Source organism: Macaca nemestrina, chromosome 20 (genome assembly GCF_043159975.1).
Source record: "Macaca nemestrina isolate mMacNem1 chromosome 20, mMacNem.hap1, whole genome shotgun sequence".
Lineage (NCBI taxonomy): Eukaryota > Metazoa > Chordata > Mammalia > Primates > Cercopithecidae > Macaca > Macaca nemestrina.
The window spans coordinates 8,806,754-8,820,989 of NC_092144.1; positions in this window are offsets into that span (position 1 = coordinate 8,806,754).

Genomic DNA, 14,236 nt, shown 5'->3' on the forward strand with positions numbered 1-14,236 from the left:
GTAGTATTCCATGGCTTACATTTACTACCAGTTGTAGGACATTTGGATTGTTTTCACTTTTTGTGAATAAAACTGCTATATACATTCGTACATGATGATTTTTTTGGTGGCAAAATATATATAACATAAACGACACCATTTTAACTCTTTTTTTTTTTTGAGACGGAGTCTTGCTCTGTCACCCAGACTGGAGTGCAATGGCGTGATCTCTGCTCACTGCAACCTCTGCCTCCCGCGTTCAAGTATTCCTCCTGTCTCAACCTCCCAAGTAGCTGGGATTACAGACGCCCACCACCATGCCCAGCTAATTTGTGTATTTTTAGTAGAGACAGAGTTTCACCAGGTTGGCCAGGCTGGTCTCAAACACCTGACCTCAGGTGATCCACCCGCCTCAGCCTCCCAAAGTGCTGGAATTACAGGTGTGATCCACCGTGCCCAGCCTTTTTTTTTCTTTTTTTTTTTTCTCTTTGAGACGGAGTCTCACTGTCACCCAGCCTGGAGTGCAACGGCGTGATCTCTGCTCACTGCAACCTCTGCCTCCCGGGTTCAAGCGATTCTCCAGCCTCAGCCTCCCAAGTAGCTGGGACTATAGGCACCTGCCACCACAGCCAGCTAATTTTTGTATTTTTAGTAGAGACAAGGTTTCACCATGTTGGCCAGGCTCGTCTTGAATTCCTGACCTCAAGTGATCTGCCCACCTCAGCTTCCCAAAGTGCTGGGATTACAGGTGTGAGCCACCGCACCCAGCCAAAAGTAGGCGTTTACTGTAGCAAGAAAGCACTCCACAGGGTGAGAGTGGGCCTAAGCAAGCGGCTCAAAGTCCGTTTCACAAAGTTTTTTGGGGTTTAAGTACTCCTTTTGAGGTCCCTACTGGCTATCCCTTATCTGGATGGAGGATTTGGCCCCTGGCTAAATAAAGGCTGAGATGAATTGGCCTGCAGACGACCAGAGGCTGGAGCAGATTGGTACCTTACACAGATGAAGGCGGTAGCCCCTGCTTGGCCCACGGCCACTCCAAGGCACTTCCCCTTTCCATGTGAGACGTGGTGGAAGGAGAAGGATCGTAGTGTTAGAAATGCTTGTTGCCTGGTGCTGTAAAGAACTAGCACTTGAACATAATTTAATTTCTTCAGCAAGGCCATTTTTTTACTTTCTGCAGAAAGGGTACACTTGCCAGCAGTTTTGCCACGAGAGTACACTGAACAAAGGAGACAGGGTCATTTATAACCTGACGCCTCCATCCTACTGCTGTGTCCAGTTTCCATTGGCTGGAACAGGACCTCACATTCTGTGTTTGTCCTGATTGGCTAGCAACTTAGGACTTTTTAAAAGGGGCAAAGGCAGAGGAGAACAAAGGAAGGAGGAAGTAACTTGTGGAATGTTGAGAAAGGTAAAAACACCTTCAGATAAGGAAGAGGAACAGGCTATGACCTAATGCTTGCTTGGACCAGTATAAGCATGCCAGGGCAAATATTTAGGCTAAATTGTGGGAGCTAAGAAAATAAAGTACATTGATTTCTTTATTACGGCTAGCAGATATTTAAGAATGTTAGCACAGGTCTTTCAGTAAATTTTGGTTCTAAGAGAAGTTACTATTTATTTCTAATTAGATGGGCAGGAAAGTCTTTAAAGAGAACCTCTACCTTACTTTTTACAGTAGAGAGAGTAGCCTTTGATCTTGGGAAGATGGGGTTTTTCCTTTTGGTTTAGCTCCAGAAAGTTCGTGTTAATTGGCCTTAGGTTCCCTGCCCCCAGCCCCAGGTGTTTTTTCTTTAATTTTAGGAAATTATTGCGAATTGGCCTTAGATTCCCTGACCCCAGATCTTGGTGTTTTGTCTTTTAGGAAGTCCGCATGAATCTTATCTATGCTCTTATCTACGTGCTAATTTTTGTGGTTTTTTTTTTTTTTTTTGGCTTTTTTATAGGGATAGGGTTTTGCCATGTTGCCCAGGATGATCTCGAACTCCTGAGCTCAAGTGATCTGCCTGCCTCAGCCTCCCAATGTGCTGGTATCACTGGTGTAAGCCATCAGGCCCAGACTCTATGTGCTAATTTTTGAACCAATTCCAAGTAATAGGAGCTTCCAGTCTCTGGGTGTGAAATGACCAAAAATCCAGTCCTTGCGGGGCAGAATAGTGTCTGGAGGCAGGGAACCTAAGGCTCTTTCATGCCGACGTCCTAGAACTAAATTGAAAGGAAAACCCTAATTTTCCTCGCCTATGTAACAAAAGGACCAGAGGCTACTCCCTTTGACCTTTTCCGCTGGCAGATAGGAAATTGGCGGTCTGCAACAAATCAGACTGATGGCCGGTTGAGTCTTCGTTTGCAGAGAAGTGTAACTTTGTAACTTCACCCTAGCCTTTGATTGGTTGCTTTTTGCAACCAATCAGATGTTTGCACAGGAGTGTGACCTTTGTAACTTCACTTCAGCCTCTGGTTGGCTGCTTTCTGCAACCAATCATTTACAGGAGGTGAGCATGAAGTGGCCAATGGTAAACTTCTAAGAGGTATTTGGACTCATGAAGATTCTGCACCATCAGGGCCCTTGAGCTGCTGCTTGGCCAGTTCCCACACCGTGGAGTATGCTTTCGTTTTCAACAAATCCCTGCTTTTGTACTTCTGTTGCTTCGTTCTTTCTTTGCTTTGCTGGGCGTTTTGTCTAATTCTTTGTTCAAAACGCCAATAACCTGGACAGCTTGCAGTCAAGACCCTCTACCGGTGACACGTGCCCTCTTCCGGGAGTTAAACAGCATTTCCTCTCTGCTCTGGGTTGGAAAAAGCCGCAGCCGCTTGTGGGCAGGGAACCCGAGGCCCCGCCCCCACGTGGTCCTAGCCTCTGCGCGTGCGCAGCCTGTCTGCGTGTGCGCATGCGCATAACGGCCGCCATCTTAACCGCGCGCTCACTCTGGCGTGTAAGTCTTGGTTTCTCGGCGGCTTCTGGTCTTGTCCCGGTGCGGCCACGCGGGAGTAGGTGGGTCGAAAGGGGAGATGCCCAGTGAAATGGAGCCTCTCCCGTGCACAGTCGGGCAGTTCGAGCGTCCTATGGGCGCTCCCAAGTCGCGGCCCCTCCTCTGAAAGCCACAGTCAGGTCTGTCCTCAGGGGTCGAAGCGGCTGCCTTGGGGCCTCCGCCCTGGAGGAGGCGGGGGTTGGGGGGGCGCACGGCATTTTCATTCGCCTTGTTCCCATCTGCAGAAGCCTCATAGGGCCGGGCGCGGCGGCTTACGCCTGTCATCCCAGAGCTTTGGGAGGCTGAGGTGGGAGGTTTACTTGAGGCTAGTTCAAGACCAGGCAGGGCAACATAGGGAGAGCTCCCTCCCGCCCCAAAATCTAATAGGGGGGCGGAAAAAAAGCCTCCACATCCAGCGTTGTGCCTTTTCTCCAGAAGGAAGAGCATCTGTGCCTTCCACGGTGACTTTCGCTTGGCGTCCTCCTGGCCTCACCAGCCTGGCAATGCTGTCGTGTCCGGTGAGCACTTCATGCACTTGTTCTGGCTGTAGGTGTCGGGTCTTGAAGTTTTAAGTTGTATCGAGGTGGAAAGAAACCTTTTCAGGTGGTTCAGGAGCACTTGGATCTGATACCATCGAATGTATGAGTGGGTAGATGAATGCACATAAATGTACAATTTACCATCCAGGAAAAACGCAGGACTGCTCAACTGTGGTTCCAGACTATCACCTCGATCTCGCCCTAGCGCCCTGTAGATTCCCCCAGAGCCTCAAAACAGGAGGGCGTCCCTAGGAACATGATGCGGGCTGATTTACTAGCACGAGTGATTGAATTGATAATGAATGCGGAGATAACTTTCGGCAGGTGGGTTTTCTCCCAGCTATTCATTTATAAGTCTTATCAAGGGCGGGGCCAGGTGGCTCACACCTGTAATCCCGGCGTTTTGGGAGGCTGAGGCTGAAGGATCACTTGAGCCCAGGAATTTGATGCTAACCTAGAAAAAATAGGGCAAACCCCTGTCTCTACTAAAAATTAAAAAAATTAGCTGGGCATGGTAGTGTGTGTCTGTGGTCACACCTACTTTGGAGGCTGAGGTGGGAGGATCACTTGAGCCTGGGAGGTCGAGGGTGCTGTGAGCTGTGATTGTGTCACTGCACTCCAACTTGGGCGACAGGGTGAGACCCTGTCTCGAAAAAAACAAAACAAAACAAAACAAATACCGATCTAGAGAAAATCTGTAGCTCAAGTAAAACAGATGTCTTTAGGCCGGGCGAATCCCAGCACGTTGGGAGGCTGAGGCTGGCAGATCACGAGGTCAGGAGTTCAAGATCAGCCTGACCAACATGAAACCCCCGTCTCTATTCAAAGTACAAAAAATTAGCCAGGTGTGGGCGCCTGTAATCCCAGCTACTCAGGGGCCTGAGGTACGAGAATCGCTTGAACCGGGGAGGCAGTGGTTGCAGTGAGCCAAGATTGCGCCATTGCACTCCAGCCCGGGCGACAGTGCGAGACTCCGTCTCAAAATAAATAAAATAAAACTCAAATGTCTTTAACCCTTAACCTACATTCACTAGTTGTTAAGATTTGTTTCATTTTTTTCTGTATATACTTTATGATGAGCCATTTAAATTGTAAGTGAATGAACTTTCCCCTTTTATCTTAAGCATGTATCTTATATACCTCCTAAAAGCGAAGACAAGCTTAAAATAAGACTACATTGTCCATCCTCACCCCCAAATCAAATCACATTTCCCCAGCTCTCCAAAAGTCACCATTATCGTTGCCAGGTTGTTTGCATGTTTTTAGATCTGTTAAATCTGTTTTTGACTAGAATATTCACCTGATTTTTTTTTTTTTTTTTTTTTTTTTTGAGACGAAGTCTCCATCTGTCCCAGGCTGGAGTGCAGTGGTGTGATCTCAGCTCACTGCAACTCCTGCCTCAGCCTCCCAAGTAGCTGAGATTACAGGCGTGTGCCACCATGCCCAACTAATTGTTTTTAGTAGAGACAGGATTTCACTATGTTGGCCAGGGTGGTCTCGAACGCCTGACCTCGTGATCTGCTGGCCTCAGCCTCCCAAAGTACTGCGTAAAACACCGTGCCCCACCATTCACCTGAAATTTTAAAAATAACATTTTGATCTTTGAAGATTTCTGGAGGATTATATTGTAAAATGCTGACGTTCTCATGCAATGAGGTTTTCCTGTGATTTTACTTGATTTACCTATGTCCTGTATTTCCTGTAAAGTGGATGTTGGGGTTAGAGCGGTACTGTCTAACACAAATATAATGTAAGGCACAGATGTAATTTTTAAAAATTTTAGTAGCCAAATTAGAAAATATTAAATGTATGTATGAAATCATCTTTAAAATACTAAAAATGCAGCATATCCAGTTATCAATATAAGTTAATGAAATTAATGACTAATGTAGTCAATATAAAACTGAGACATTTCACGCTTCTTTTGTACTAAGTCTTTGGAATCCAGCACGTATTTTACACTTACAGCTGATTTTCATTGGAAATTCTTGATCTGTATTTAGAGTTTATAAAATTTACTGTTGAAAAAGTAGATTAACAAACCCAGGTTGTTCCAAACATACTTAAAAGTTTTCCAGTAACAATTTTATTTTTAAATTTGAATTAAAAGTAAATAAATTTAAGAATTCATTTCCTCAGTTGCACTAGCCACATGGGGCTAATGGCTATTGAGTTAGACTGGCCAGATCCAAGGCTTCCATTTTCTAGGCAATGTACATGGCTTCATATTATATCCTATCAGTAGTCACATAATACAAGTTTGTTAGTGATGCTAAGCAGTTGGTCAAGGTACTCATCTCTGTATAGTCACGTTTTTCTTATAGTAATCTATAAGTGAGACTTTGGCCACAGGGGAATAATCTGTTCCCCAACAGCCTTTCACCCAGTGCTTTTGTTTGTTTATTTTTGTTTTGTTGTTGTTTTTTGTTTTTTTGTTTTTTTTTTTTTTTTTTGACGGAGTCTTGCTCTGCTGCCCAGGCTGGAGTACAGTGGCGTGATCTCGGCTCACTGCAACCTTTGCCTCCCTGGTTCAGTGATTCTCCTGTCTCAGCCTTCCGAGTAGCTGGGATTACAGAAGTACGTCACCACACCCGGCTAATTTTTGTAATTTTAGTAGAGATGGGGTTTCACCATATTGTCCAGGCTGGTCTGGAACTCTTGACCTCAGGTAATCCTCCCGCCTCGGCCTCCCAAAGTGCTGGGATTACAGGCGTGAGCCACCGCGCCCGGCCTAAATGCAGAAGCATTTGATAGTCTGAGCGCAAAGTAGGGCTGTATAAAACGGGTCAGTATCGTATCTGGATGCAAACAACCCAGGGTCACATTTCCTTGGAAACAGTAAATTTGAGTAGATGTGGAATGTTGTGTCAGAAATCTTTTATTTGAAACTCAGCACCTGGGTTGTAAATTGTTACTTCTTGGTATCAAAAAATTACATAAACCCTTCAGGTGAAAGTGGGATATTTCAGTCTTTCTGATATTTCTTACTGATACAGTTTCAAACAGCAAATTTCTAATAACTGATTTTAGAGAACAAAGTTTCACAGTGTGTAAAAATGCAACAGTAACTCAAAAAAGTCATTAAAACTGCCTTGTTCCTTTTGTGGTAACCGTACAGCTGTTTTTTTTGTTTTTTGGGTTTGGGGTTTTAAGTTTTAAACTTTCTTTTTTTATTCCTGTGCTTACCCAATACAGCTTTTTAAACATCATAGTTATTATTCCTCTTTCATAAATGGAATGGCCTTGAGTGTATATGGAGTCATATTTTTTAATTTTTTTATATTTATATACAGTATGATTGATTTTTGTATTTAGTTTGAGAGTCTTTGTTTTTCACATTTAATGTGTTTTCTTCCACTTTTTCCCCACTGTAAAGTTAATATCTTATTCTGATTAAAAAGTTTCTAATAGGGAGATACTTCAAGACTAGGCAAGGATTCTGTTTTCATCTTACTATATGCCCACTAATTTTAGTATCCATTGATAATTATTATCTGTAATACTATTGTGCCATTTTTCCAAATTGTGAATTTCTGTTCCAGTCATATCTTCTGTATTTATTGGAATTCTGCAAAAAACAACTTTTCTTTCTCCTCCCTTTATTAAATTACTTCACATCAGTATAGGCCAGTGGCTGTTACCACTGTTTTTTATTTTCTTGCTCAGAATGTCCCAGACTTGGTTATTGGGAGCTCCCTTAAGTTGATTTCTGCATTGTTTTTGACATGTTCCCATCCTTTTTGGAGAATTTATTTACCTTCTGGCAGTGTTCAGGCTCATCTTGTACTTTCCTTGCCCCAGACCTGGAATTGATCTCTGGGGAACTCTGGTTCCTTTTATTGGAGAATGAAATTCATAAACCAAGATCTGGGCATTAGGTGTGCTTTTTTCTTCTGGATACATCTGGGAAATGTGTGTGTCTGTACACACACCAAAACATTTATATCTGTCTATATGTATTTGTATATATTCCTAAAGCCATGACGTATTTAATAGGTATTGGGGTTTCAGTTTTGCGAGATGAAAAGGGCTCTGGAGGTTGATGGTGGCGGTGATTGTACAAACATATGTACTTAATGCTACTGAACTATACACTTGAAAATGGTTAAGATGTTAAATATTCTATGTATTTTACCACAATAAAGAAAAAAAATTTACCAAAAAAACCATGGTACCATATCCAAAGCTCAGCTTTTATTCTGTTTCTGAAGAATATGTCATTGGAATATTGATAGGAATTGCATGGAATCTGTTGATCACTTTGGGTGCTGTGCACATTTTAATATTCTTCCTATACATGAACACTGGGTATCTTTTTGTTTATCTGTATCTTTTTCAGTTTCTTTCATCAGTGTTTATAGTTTTCAGATCTTTTACCTCCTTAGGTAAATTTATTCCTAAATATTTTTAATGGTCTTTTAATGGAATTCTTTTCTTTCTTTTTTTTTTTTTTTTTTTTGAGACGGAGTCTCGCTGTGTCGTCCAGGCTGGGGTGCAGTGGCGTGATCTCCGCTCACTGCAAGCCCCGCCTCCTGGGTTCACGCCATTCTCCTGCCTCAGCCTCCGAGTAGCTGGAACTACAGGCGCCCGCCACCACGACCGGCTAGTTTTTTTTTTTTTAGTAGAGACGGGGTTTCACCATGTTAGCCAGGATGGTCTCGATCTCCTGACCTCGTGATCCACCCACCTCGGCCTCCCAAAGTGCTGGGATTACAGGCTTGAGCCACCGCGCCCAGCCAGAGGAATTCTTTTCTTTCTTTCTTTTTTGGATAGTTTATGTATAGAAACACAACTGATTTTTGTATGGTTTTTTTTGAGATGGAGCCTTGCTCTGTGGCCAGGCTGGAGTGCAGTGGTGCAATCTCGGCTCACCGCAACCTCCACCTCCTGGGTTCAAGTGACTCTCCTGCCTCAGCCTCCCGAGTAGCTGGGATTACAGGCACATGCCACCATGCCTAGCTAATTTTTGTATTTTTAGTAGAGATGGGGTTTCACCATGTTGGCCAAGATGATCTCTCACTCCTGACCTGGTGTTCGTCCTGCCTTGACCTCCCAAAGTGCTGGGATTACAGGCATGAGCCATCACACCTAGCCTGTATGTTGATTTTGTATCCTGCAACAAAAAGTAAATTTGTTTACTTGTTCTAACAGTTTTTGGTGGAGTTTTTAGGTTTTCTGTATATAAGGTCATGTCATCTGCAAACAGTTTATTTTACTTCTTCCCTTCTAATTTGGATGCCTTTTATTTCTCTCTCTGTTTTGCTTAATTGCTCTGTCCAGGTTTTCTGGTACTGGGTTGAACATAAGTAGTTAGATTGGGCACCCTTGTCTTGTTCCTGCTCTTAAAGGAAAGGTTTTAGCTTCCTACTGTTGAATATGATGTTAGCTGTGGGCTTGTCATATGGCCTTTATTATGTTGAGGTACATTTCTTCTGTACACAAATTTGAGAGTTTTTTTGTTTTTTTTTTTTGTTTTTTTTTTTTTTTGAAACAGGAGTCTTGCTCTGTCTCCTGGGCTGGTGTACAGTAGCATGATCTCTGCTCACCACAGCCCCACCTCCCAGGTTCACTTGTGCCTCAGCCTCCAAGTAGCTGGGATTACAGATGCACACCACCATGGCCAGCTATTTTTTGTATTTTTAGTAAAGACAGGGTTTCACCATATTGGCCAGACTGGTCTCAAACTCCTGATCTCAAATGATCTACCCACCTTGGCCTCCCTAAGTGCTAGGTTTACAGGCATGAACCACTGTGCCTGGCCTGTTGAAGGTCTTTATCATGAAAAGATGTTTTATTTTGTCAAGGCTTTGTCTGCGTTTATTGAGATGATTATAAGAACTTTGTCCTACATTCCGTTAATGTGGTGTTATCACATTGCTTAATTTGTCTTATTTTGAACCATCCTTGAACCCCAGGAATAAACCCTACATGATGTTAACATGTGGTTGAATTCAGTTTGCTTCTATTTTGTTGAGATTTTTTGTGTGTGTGTTTTGTTTTTGAGACTGGGCCTAACTCTGTTTCCCAAGCTGGAATGCAGGGGCACAATCATGGTTCACTGCAGCCTTGTCCTCCTGGGGTCAAGCAATCCTCCTACCTCAGCCTCTCAAGTAGCTGAGACCACAGGCGTGTGCCACCACACCCGGCTTTTTGTAGAAATGGGGTGTCACTATGTTCCTCATGCTGGTCTCAAACTCCTGGGCTCAAACAATCCTCCCACCTCAGCCTCCCAAAATGCTGGGATTACATGCATGATCCATTGCACCTGGCCTTGTTGAGGATTTTTGCATCTATATTCCACAAGGATATTGGCCTATAGTTTTCTTGAAGGCTTCCTGTCTGGCTTTGGTATCAGGGTATTGGTGGCCTTATAAAATGAGTCTGCAAGTCTTCCTTCTTCAGCGTTTTGGAAGAATTTAAGAAGTATTGGCTTTCATTCTTTCTTCTTTCTTTTGAGACAGAGTTTTGCTCTTGTCGCCTGGGCTGGAGTGCAGTGGCATGATCTCGCCTCACTGCAACCTCTGCCTCCTGAGTTCAAGTGATTCTCCTGCCTCAGCCTCCTGAGTAGCTGGGATTACAGTCGCCCCCACCCCCCCGCCACCCCACCCGGCTAATTTTTGTATTTTTGGTAGAGATGGGGTTTCACCATGTTGACCAGGCTGGTCTCTAACCCCTGACCTTAAGTGATCCACCTGCCTCAGCTTTCCGAAGTGCTGGGATTACAGGCGTGAGCCACCACGCTCGGCCCATTAATTCTTTAAATATTTGGTAGAATTCACCAGTAAAGCCATTTGGTCCTGTTCATGCAGGGTGGTTGTTTCCTTACTTGTTTTTGGTTGTCCAGGTTTTTTATTTCCTCATGATTCAGTCTTGATAGATTGTATGTTTCTAGGAATTTGTCTGTTTCTTCTAGGTTATCCAATTCATTGGCATATAAGTGTTCATGGTAGTCTCTTCTGGTTCTCTGTTTTTCCGAGGCATCCATTTTAATGTCCCTTTCTTTAAGATTATAATCTTATTTGAGTTTTCCTTCTCTTTTTCTTAATTACTATAGGTAAAGATTTCTCCATTTATTTAATTTGTTTAAAAAAAAAAACCGAGCTCTCAGTTTTGTTGATCTTTTGTTTCTAGTATCTATTTCATTGATTTATTTTTGCTCTAATCTTTATTATTTCCTTCCTTCTAACTTTGGGCTTAGTTCTTTTTCTAATTCCTTGAGGCATAAATTAGGTTGTTTATTTGATACCTTTTTTTTTTTTCTAACATGAGTATGTATTGCTATAAAGGTTTGTCTTAGAACTTCTTTTAACTGCATCCCGTAAGTTTTGGATGTCAAGTTTCTATTTTTGTTTGTCTCAAGATAATTATTAGTTTTCTATTTTAGTGTATTCCTTGACCCTTGGTTGTTCAAGAGTATATTAGTTAATTTCCACCTGTTTCTGAATTTTCCAGTTTTTAGCCTGTTACTGATTTCTAGCTTCATACCATTATTTTCAGAAAAGATGGTTTTTATGATTTCAGTCTTATTAAATTTGTTAACTTGCTTTGTCGCCCAACATTTTATCATCCTGGAGAATATTCCAGGATAATATTCTCCTGTGTGCTGGAGAAGAATGTATTTTGTACTGCTGTTGGATGAAATGTTCTGTTTCTACGTTTCATCTACATTGTTTTTCAAGATCACTATTTTCTTACTAATATTTTGTCTGGATGATCTAGTCATTGTTGAAAGTGGAGTATGGATGTCTCCTACTATTATCATACTGTTTTTTCTTCTTTCAGATCCGTTAATATTTGCTTTATGTATTATGAGCTCCCTAAATATATTGGTGTATATATAATTAAACTTTTATATCCTTTTGATAAATCGGTCCCTTTATTATTATATAAGGACCTTTGTCTCTTGTGACAGTTTTTGTCTTAAAGTCTATTTTGTGTGATGTAAGAATAGGGGCTCCTGCTGTCCTTTGGTTATCATTTGCATGGAATATCTTTTTCTTTTTTTTTTTTTTTTTTGAGACGGAGTCTCGCTCTGTCGCCCAGGCTGGGGTGCAGTGGCCAGATCTCAGCTCACTGCAAGCTCCTCCTCCCGGGTTCCCGCCATTCTCCTGTCTCAGCCTCCTGAGTAGCTGGGACTACAGGCGCCCGCCACCTCGCCCGGCTAGTTTTTTGTACTTTTTAGTAGAGACGGGGTTTCACCGTGTTAGCCAGGATGGTCTTGATCTCCTGACCTCGTGATCCACCCGTCTCGGCCTCCCAAAGTGCTGGGATTACAGTCTTGAGCCACCGCGCCCGGCCGGAATATCTTTTTCTAACTCTTGACATTTAGTCTGTGCCCATTAAAATTAAAATGAGTATCTTGTAGCCAGGAGATAGTTGGATCTTGTTTAGTTTGTTTTGAGACAGTCGTGCTCTGTCCCCGAGGCTGGAGTGCAGTGGCGTGATCTCAGCCTACTGCATCCTCCGCCTCCCGGGTTCAAGCAATGCTTCTGCCTCAGCCTCCTGAGTAGCTGGGACTGCAGGCGTGTGCCACCATGCCTGGCTAATTTTTATGTTTTAGTAGAAACAGGGTTTCACCATATTGGCCAGGCTGGTCTCGAACTCCTGACCTCATCATCTGCCCGCCTCGGCTTCCCAAAGTGCTGGGATTACAGGCGTGAGCCGCCACGCCCCACCTGTTTGTTTGTTTTAACCATATTCTGCCATTCTGTGTCTTTTCATTGGGGAATTTAATCCATTTAAAGTAATTGTTGATAGATGATGACTTGTTATTACCATTTAGTTCATTGTTTTCTGGCTGTTTTGTAGTTCTTTTATTCCTGTCTTCTCTTGCAGTCTTTGCGAGTGATGACTTTTTGAATATACCATTTTATTGTCCCCTGGTTTGCAAGGTTTCTGCTGAGAAATCAATGGGTAATATTATGGAGATTCCTTTGTATGTAGTGAGTCATTTTCTCTTGCTACGTTCAAAATTCTCTTTGTCTTTGACTTTTGACAAGTTGACTGTAATGTGTCTCAGTTTAGATCTCTTTCAGTTGAACCTTTTTGGGGGCTTTGGGATTCATGAATGTGGGTGCCTCTGTCTCCCCAGATTTGGAAGATTTATAGCTATTCTTTAAATAGGCTTTCTACTCGTTTCTGTCTCTGCTCCCTCTGTAACTTCTTTAATGCTTATATTCACTTGGCAGGGTTCCACAGGTTCTTTAGGCTTTCTTCACTCTTTTTCTTTTTTTTTTTTTTTTTTTTGAGACGGAGTCTCGCTCTGTCGCCTGGGCTGGAGTGCAGTGGCCGGGTTAGCCAGGATGGTCTCGATCTGCTGACCTCGTGATCCGCCCGTCTCGGCCTCCCAAAGTGCTGGGATTACAGGCTTGAGCCACCGCGCCCGGCCTCTTCACTCTTTTTCATTGTTTTTTCTTTTTGTTCCTCTGACTATAATCTACTTTTTATTTTGTTGATTCTTCTGCTTGATGATGTCTGCTCTTGGACCCCTCTAGTTAATATTTCAGTTCAGTTATTGTACTCTTCAGCTCCAGTATTTCTCTTTTGTTCTTTATCATTTCAATCTCTGGGTTGAATTTCTCACTTCATCTATTATTTTACTGACCTCATATAGTTATGTATCTCTGCTGTAATTTAACTCACTGATCTTTAAGATGATTATTATTCCTTCTCAGGTGATTCACAGGTCTCCATTTCTTTGGGGTTGGCTACTGAATATTTGTTTTCTTCCTTTGTGTCATGGTTTCTTCTTGATTCTTCATGCTGTTTGTAGGTTTGCTTTGCTGTCTGTGAATTGAAGTAGTAGGTATTTCTCAGTCTTTATGAGTTAGTCTTGACTGGGAAAGACCTTCATCCATTAGCTGTGCTCCGTATGAGACAAGATCAGGACTGACCCCTACAGGAGTGTACCATAAGGTTGGTGACAAGTACATCTTCTCTTCTCTCTCTCTCTCCACAGAAAAGCGTCTCAGTCATACAGAGCAGATGTAAGAGGATGTCTGCCTCATTGCTTTCTCAGATGATCAGCACCTCAGTATGAGACAAGATGGCTACTAGCTCCTTGGAAAACTCTCTGAGAGGTCAGGAGGTCAAGTAGCCAATCTCACTTCCCATGAAGAAATAATCAGTCAGGGCAACTGAGCTGAGCTGGTTTGGGGGAAGGGCTAAGTTGAAAATTGTTCTTACCCGTATAAATGCAGCTGCTCTCAGTTTGTGCTCCTCTGGGGTTGCTTGCAATTATTAGTTTGATTATGGATTTATCTTCAAGGTATTTTGGTTCCAGTATTGTTGTTACATGTTTTCATGAGTGAACAGAGAGGTAGGGCTTCCTACTCTGCCGTTTTACTGACATTCTCTGTGATATATTACTTATTGAATCTTTTTTTTTTTTTTTTTTTTTTTTTGAGACGGAGTCTCACGCTGTCGCCCAGGCTGGAGTGCAGTGGCGCGATCTCGGCTCACTGCAAGCTCCGCCTCCTGGGTTCACGCCATTCTCCTGCCTCAGCCTCCTGAGTAGCTAGGACTACAGGCGCCCGCCACCGCGCCCGGCTAATTTTTTGTATTTCTAGTAGAGACGGGGTTTCACTGTGGTCTCGATCTCCTGACCTTGTGATCCACCGCGCCCGGCCTACTTATTGAATCTTAAAATACAAATAAGGTAGCTCTGAATTGCTAATTCAGACCCCTGTGGAAAACAGATTTATTAACTGAGTTGTTTTTGTGTGATTCTTTTATATTTAGGCTTAGATT